The sequence below is a fragment of the Megalopta genalis genome, chromosome 16 (assembly GCF_051020955.1).
Source record: "Megalopta genalis isolate 19385.01 chromosome 16, iyMegGena1_principal, whole genome shotgun sequence".
Lineage (NCBI taxonomy): Eukaryota > Metazoa > Arthropoda > Insecta > Hymenoptera > Halictidae > Megalopta > Megalopta genalis.
In genome coordinates this window covers 1,110,787-1,118,990 of record NC_135028.1, presented here as the reverse complement: position 1 = coordinate 1,118,990, position 8,204 = coordinate 1,110,787, and the positions used below count along the sequence as shown (strand labels likewise).

Here is an 8,204-nt window from a genome sequence, read left to right as displayed (position 1 = left end):
CCCTAATTGACCTATTCCCTAAACTGACCTAATCGACGCTTAGATTGGACACGAAAATGGACAATTTGAGAAGCGGAAGAGGTGCGATTATTATTATATAATAATAGTAATAATAAGTCTGTGCGTCGTTAATGATTCATCACGTGTGAATGCTTTCTATGAAATTAGAACTGCATATCACACAAGCACGTGGTTTTATACTTAGACGATTGACAGGTATAACGAAAACATACGCGACCAGATTTGGACAGAATTTAATTAGACAATGCTCGGACGATTAATTGTTTACGATCGATTCACTGTCTCGTGATCGATCGACTCGCTAATAATGGCAGTTTGTTTACAAGCGCGAAGATTCTTTTATATCGCAAAGGTATAAATATTAATTGGCTTAGATCTGCATAATATGTATTATATAAATGCATATTTTTCATACTTGATTTCATCATGTTTGCAAGCGAAATTATACATTTGATAACATTGTCACATAACATTATATTACATATTTATACGTATAATTTATATAATTAATTAATTGTAGTATTAATTCGTACTAATATTAATTAATTGTATCATTAATTCATGGTAATATTAATTAATTCTATTATTAACTCATACTGATATTAATTTATTTTATTATTAATTCACACTAATATTAATTAATAATATTAATACTAACGATTAAATAATTATATAATTAGTACATATAATTTGTGTAAATAATTTATATAAACAACATTGACAACATTAATCTGGAATGTTGTGTAAAGGAAAATTACACGTGTAAACAGGAAAATACGCGAACTGCTGAATCGAAATTATGTCATAGACAAGTAGTACGAGTTCAGTGGTGAAATGCCAGCGAATGTTATATTAATAGACGGCTGTTTCCACGTGTCATTCCTCCTTCGTTTATCCTCTATAGACGAAATTTCGAAAATAGTTTCGGTGAACGATGAGAAAGCATCGCATTCTGTACATTGCGACAATTATTACCTAATTGCGAAGTATCTATAGCTATCGGAAAATAATGCGGACCTAATCGAATACGACTAGTTGCCTAATTGAATAGAATTAATTGCCTGACTGAACAATTGATTGTATACGATTTTTCGAGTATCAAAATTTTTTAATTATTTACTCTTTCAATAAAAAGTCAAAATGATCTTTTAGCTAGTATCACGATGAGTTCAATGACCTGCAATGCTGTAACCTTGAAGTGTCCTTGAGCTCAGAATTCTACCGAGATTTACTAAACACATTTTTTAATTTTTCGTTATAGGCTCCGATAAAAAAAAGTTAAAAACCGAGAGTCTTTTATTTTGTTTCATCGTTCTAAGTAATGGCAAAATTGTAACAAAGTATTTTTTAGTCATTGTCTAGTATACTAGTCTTTCTATCGTCTAGAAAAAATTCAGACCGTTTAATCTAGTTTTAAAAAAGTAATCGCGTTTTAAGAAGCGTCCTAATATTAATGGGAATCGCTATAGTTTGTGAAGAAACTATTTTCTACAGCGAAGTTCACAAGTTGCAATATATTATATTATATTATATATAATTTATTATAAAATATATTATATTATATATAATTTATTATAAAACATATTATAATATATTATATCTTATATATATTGTATCTATACATATTCTATCTCTAAAAACATAGCTATAATATAATTCTATGCATATATCACCCTATGCGCTTGTTACGTGAAATCAGTTTTTCTTTGGACTGTTGGCGCCATCCACGGCGAAACGTTCAAACTGTTAGACGAGTCTAGCCATTTACAGGGGATGTATCCACAGACGAGGTATAGGAGGACTTACGTGAAAATACTCAACATATTTTCAATTTGAATTCATAAAAGCTAGGCTCTTTTATTCTTGAATACTATGGCGTTAATTATAAGCTTATTTCATTTTCAATTTTTAATATACTCTTACCAATATATTATTGATAATGTTGCGGGTAACACAGAAATAGTAATGGAAATTTTTGTGCCTCGCGAAATCGATCTCGAAAGTATTGAATTATTCTAGCAAAATTCGCTCGGTATAATAAATAAATATTTAAACTGTGTATGAGCTATAATATAATAATTTAAATTATAATATAAGCTAGGTATACATAGCTGGCTATAATATAATTTGGGTATACATAGTTTAAATTGTTACTGTAATAATATTATATAGTAATATTATTATTACTATATATATAGTAATAATGTAGTATTAATAGTATAGTATAACAATAGTATAATAGTATAATATTTATAATATATATAGTATAATATAGTATAATAATACTATTATTATTACTATATATATAGTAACAATAATATTGGTAATAATAATTCTAGCTATATATACCCAAATTCTCCATTTTTGTGCACAATCCGAGCGTCAATTAAGGAGAACTTACTATAACCAGAAAAATATCTGGAAAGAACCGTGACTGTGACGGTTCAGGTGCGGAATCGAGCAGACTGAATTTGGAGGTCTCAGATCGAATTCCGCTGGTCCAGTCGTGTTTTCGTAGACGCCTGGAATTAGACATCACAAATCAAAGATAACATTGAGGTAAGATGCGTAAACTTAGACTTCATTTGCATCCACCTCGAGGACTGCAGTCTGTAGTCGTATTCAGAGGAACATTATCCTTTAGCTTCGTTTTCTTCTTCTTCTTTATTTTTCTCATTTCATCGTCCCTTTTCTTTATGCTCTCTCTCTCTCTCTCTCTCTCTCTCTCTCTCTCTTTCTAGTTCCTTTTCTCTTATTTCGCATTGTTTTATCAATATTATTAATATTATTTCATCGTGCTTGATTTGAGTATGTTATATCAATCATTTGCAGCTTGAAATCGTCGAACGAAGTTAATTTTTTAAGTAGTTCGACCTTTTTCATTGGGTCGACGAAGAAACGCGCTAATAAAATGATAATTCATTATAATATTTATTTTATTTAAGTTACATTATTAATAAATACATAATAATAATATATAGTATATAATAATAAAATATATTTTAATATATATTATTACCAATAATTACTAATAATTTACTAGCAATTATTATCAAAAATATCTCATTTCACGAGAGCATATTTAACTTGATAATGTGCAAAATGCAAATGTCTTTTCATCATCGCGCGAAGCTGTTTCAAAATGTTATCTATGCGAAGAAAATAACACGTGGAGGCAACGGTCTATTTTAATATTTGTTGGCATTTCATCGCTGACTTCGTAAAGAGCATTTCACTTTTCCTTAGAATTTCGCAGCCTCCGTGTATATAATGTTAAATTCTATCAAATAAAAATTGTACAGAACCCTGTTCGGTGTATTATATACAGTCGTTATACATATATCCGTAGCGGATATATAATCTCGAGGAACATATAGATCGTTCGCGACCTTGACCGCGTCAAGGTCGACTCTGTCACGCATCGAAAATTTCCGCGAGAGTCAAGTGACTCCCGTTAATATTCGGATACTTTTCAAAATGCAGTGTTAGAGGGATTAGTATACTAAACCATAAGTAGAATGCTTCATTTCCAAATTTTGCTATTGCTTAGAATAAGCAATAGCAATATTAGTACTATTATTATTAAGCAATATTAGTATTATCTATTATTAATTGCTATTATTAATATATATATATATATATATATATATAGCAATAGCTATAATAATATTAGCAATATTAGCAATATTAGTATTAGCAATAGTAGCAATATATTGCTTAATACTATAACAATACTAATACTATACAATACTAATATTGTTTAATAATAATAGTACTAATATTGTAATAATAATATAATATAATAATATACTACTAATATAATAGTATACATATATATATCCCTTTGTCATCTAAAAAAATCTCCAAATCGTTTATTCTATTTTTGAAAAAATTATTGCGTTCTAAAGAGCGTTCGAGTAATAATGGCAGTCACTATACAGCGACCTTGAGTCCGTTACAGACGAATCCAGCCCAAGGTTGAACGAATGCGACACGAAGTCATTATTCAGAGAAAGTCGACCTCTGACAATGAGTCCCTCCTTGGACACGTCAAGCTCAAGCTGCTTAGTTCAACCCCTTCTACTATGACTTCTTTCGCAGCTACGATGATCTAGCACTTGTGCGTCCTTAAATTATCTCCCTGATAGAACGAGAATGACTCTTGCATTTCTTCGATTACTTTCGTTTCTAGCCTTTCTTTGGTCAGCATTCGCAATGTTTACGTTCATTTGTTTATGTTTACACGCGATTAGGTCACACGCGAGGCCTCGGTGTTTTCCGTCGCCGAATATTATTTCAAACATTGCAGCTGTCATGGCAATTTCTCCTTCAATGTCATCCGAAGGTCATTATTATAGCGGGTGGTTAAATAAAAAAAAAACATCCCCTACTATGAAGTTAAAATAAAACTGGTCTCGTTTAAAAATATAACGGCGTCCTTGTTTTCTTTATCGAAGATCAATTTGTTTTAAACGATTGCAATTTCTTGTCATTAATTAAAATTAATTAACTTCGATGAGACCATCGGAAGGGGTTGAAAAATTGTGACTCGCTCGCGCTGCTAATTTGCGACTCGCCCCGTATATAAAATGCATACACGATGGAAATACCGTCAGAACAAATTTCGTGTTAAGTAAGCAAAGGGTTAATTCTTCGCTCCTAGTGCAAAGGGTTAATAAACAACGCACACCACATTCTATTTTATTTCTTTATTAAAGCTCTTCGATTCTTCTTCCTCCTCTTTCCTTCTTCTTCTTTCCTCGATTCTTCGGCCGGCGTTATTTCTACAAGAAAAAAATAGATCCAGCAATAATACGATGCAACGGAAATCCATGTTCAACACTTCCATACATTCTCACTTCAGCGAGCACTTAAACGGACCCGCCGACGAGAACAATCAGCGGCCGTCCTTGACATTGCAACGAGAAGAAGCTCGGCCCGACTCAGGCCCGAATCCTCCGCGAAATCCGGAGCTAAAAAATTGCTAAAAATCGACTCCAACTATCGCTCGAACAACCCGCGCTCGCGATTCCGATAAAAAATTTTATTATTCTCCGATTAAAAAAGAAAAGAAACGTGAACGACGAAGATGAAAAAAAAATAGCCGCGCAGTGTAGGCGTAAAAACGCGAGCGCGCAGACGATTTCGCGGGCGGACGCGGCTCGTCGTCCGCAGTCAGGGAAAGAAGGAAGGCTCCGGATCTCGACCAATCGCGTTCCGCTGGCGGGGGTTGTGCCATAAATGTCGCGCGTCGAGCCGTGGAAACCCGCCGTCAGGTCGGCGCCACCGTACCGACGCCCGGTATACTAGTCCACATTTTTGGCGGCAGCTGCCCAGTCTAAGGTCCAAACCCCGAACCGAACGGTCGTCCGAAATACTTAGGTAAAAAAAAGAAAAAAAAGAAAAGAAAAGAAGGACTAACTTTCCATCGACCACCGGTCATATCTGTCGAGTTCAATTGTCTCCGTTCGAGTAGTTCGCTTTTAATCATTCTTTCTCCCTCGGGGCGAGAATCTTTTTCCCATTGGCGACGACGTAATAATAATTATTGTTGTAATTGAAATCGTAATCGTAATATAATCGTAATTATAATAACTATACTGTAATGGTAATAATGTAATAATTATCGTCGTCGTAAACTATAATAATAATAATAATAATAATATCGATAATAATAATAATAAAAATAATAATATCAATAATAATAATAAAAATAATAATACCAATAATAATAATAAAAATAATAATACCAATAATAATAAGAAGAAGAATAATATCAATCATAATAATTGTAATAATAATATCGATAATAATAACAATAATAATAATAATAAAAAAGAGATCACACGCGAAAAGATCAACGCGTTTATCGAGAAATCGATCTCTCGACGGACTCTGTGCGGTACCAGAAGAACCGGATCGATAAAAAACGGTACCGATAGTGCTCAAGGTCGCGACCAGAAGATAGACCGAGTTTTACATTGTTCGGCGAAGGAAGATCCAAGGATCGTGCAACGACTAAGTGATACGGAGGAGGAGACCGCTGATTGGACACGATCGTCCGCTGGCTTGTGTCCTTCTCTCTGCGTATATTTAGTAGGAATTCGCTCTTCCATTAACCTAGACAGATTGCGCTGTTTTCGTTCACTCTGACACGCACACACACGCACACACACACACGTACACATATTCGGTCGCAGGAACGTGTAACAGAACGTTTCGATCGCCGACACCCTCGCAAGGTATTTTTAGGCTCGATTGATGCTGCTAACTAACCACTCGAGCTGGCCGGTTATGCTCGACGAGACGGGGAAAAAATAGAAGCACGATCGGAAACAGATGTTAATCGCTGAAAAAACGAGGATCCTGTTCCGCGTCTCATCCGATCGCGGAACAAGATCGCCGCGGCCATTTTTCTTTTTTCCCCTGACACCATTCGCGTCGCGCGACCTGCATGATGTTACGACTCGCCTAACAGTCTCCTAAATACCTTTTTCGTTTCTAACCTATCATATATAATAGTATCTCTCCCCCCTCCCTCCCAGCTGTGTGAGAATATTCGCTTGTTTTTCTTTATCGCAGAAAATAACGAGAAAAACGCGAACAGTCGCTCGCGGAGCAGATTTATGCTTTTCTTCTCCCCCCTCCCCATATAGACACGTGTGACGAGTACAGTGATCGTGTGAAAATCAGAAAATTGTGGATCGATTTGTTGGTGACATACCGTTTGGGCCGCGAAGATGTTGGAGAAATTATCGACGCGAAAGTCGGGCTCCGTAAATCGCGCGTTTCCCGACGCGGTTACGTAACGATGGTAATAAACGTCGCAGAATCTACCGGCGGTCGTTTGCGGAACTGCGCAGCAGCTGTTTCTCGTCGAACGGCAGCGAAAGTGAATCGCGCCGGAAGTCGATCGTTTCTTCGCCGGATTCGAGTCCCAAAGTTGTCGACGACACGTTCGCGAATCGATAAAAATATGCGCGTATTTATCGACGGTATTTATCGTGACACACGAAAGAGACGCGAATTCGAAGGTTTACGGACGGAGGAGAGCTCGCGAGGTTATGTCCGCGCTCCGCGAACCGTTGCGCGTCTCGACGCGAAAGAGAAACGAACGCGAAAGAACGGCAATTAGAAACACAAGAGCGACGCGAAACGGTGAAAAATATCAGACCGAAAGCGTCGTCGAATCTCCGAAAGTTGTCACAAAGTTCCAGGATTTTCCAGCGGATAAAACGCGACGTTCGAAACTCTCGCGCACGATGCACGGAACAGGACTTCTGCGCATCCCACTGCGCAACAGCAGCGCCGCGGCGGTCGCGCACACGGGTGACGCTATTTTTCCACCAATTTCGAACGTTCATTTTCGCTGCAATGTATTCGAACGAACTATGAATTCGATTAGCAAAGAGTTCTAATATTATTCTGTGATCGATTAATCACCGGTTGATTCTCTGTAATTTATATTCTATATTTTATATCGTTCTAAATATATTAACTTTCTAGTTTCGGTTGAATTAAGTCGCTTCGACGCGCCGCGGCTTTCTAGAGCGCGCGGATGCCGCCGGTGGCGCTAGTGTCGCCTCAGTTCCGAGTGTCAGCGTCGGTCCGAAAAATTGCGCGAATCTCGTCGACGTTAACGGGACGGCCCGTCACAGACGCGTGACGCGTGCTAGCCGGGAGGGGGGGGGGGGGATGTTAATGGCGAGAATAGACTTTAAAAATACGCGGTGAGACATGAGATCGCGGTTGCATCACCGGTGTATTATTAAACGCACGCGGCGTTCGAACGCGTTCGAACAGTGTGCGGGAAAAGTGGCCGCGCGGTTGTTTCGTTCGATCGATGCGATGCTCATGGACCCGTCGAACGGGCCATGCGCGCTTCCAAGACCATAACGAGATGCTTCTAATTTCGTGGAAGACCAGGTCCGCAAAATAGTTGGCGAGCCGCGCGGCTCGGTTTCGCCCGCGCGCTCGCATACCAATTCGAGGCAGACGCGGCGGCCGCTGCGTGACGCGGCGCGCACACACCGCCGCCGCAGCGGCGCGCCGCGAAGCGTCGCGGCTGCGGTCGACGCTCGCTGCCAATCGCAAACCGGCCGGATTGTTTATAATAATTGGCAGCGGTTTGTTTAGCTGTTATGTAACCACCGCCGGCGGTATACTTTATACCGGCGCTGGTA

The 8,204-nt window shown here is 37.9% G+C and overlaps 1 protein-coding gene and 1 long non-coding RNA gene across 3 annotated transcripts in view; one reads left to right on the top strand and one right to left on the bottom strand.

Moving 5' to 3' along the window:
• Window positions 1-4,715: 4,715 nt before the first annotated feature.
• On the bottom strand, window positions 4,716-7,300 carry LOC143260640 (uncharacterized). Its single transcript, XR_013034915.1, has 2 exons — window positions 6,746-7,300; window positions 4,716-4,805 (listed from the first exon to the last, which is right to left on the bottom strand). It is a non-coding gene; the product is annotated as an uncharacterized LOC143260640 (long non-coding RNA).
• The window catches only part of Mf (myofilin), a 30,877-nt gene continuing 27,917 nt past the window's right edge, over window positions 5,245-8,204 (top strand). For both annotated transcript variants that reach the window (XM_033477468.2, XM_033477466.2), the window contains exon 1: window positions 5,245-5,403. The gene's annotated coding sequence lies outside the window, so the exon portion shown is untranslated. The remainder of the gene's footprint in view (window positions 5,404-8,204) is intronic.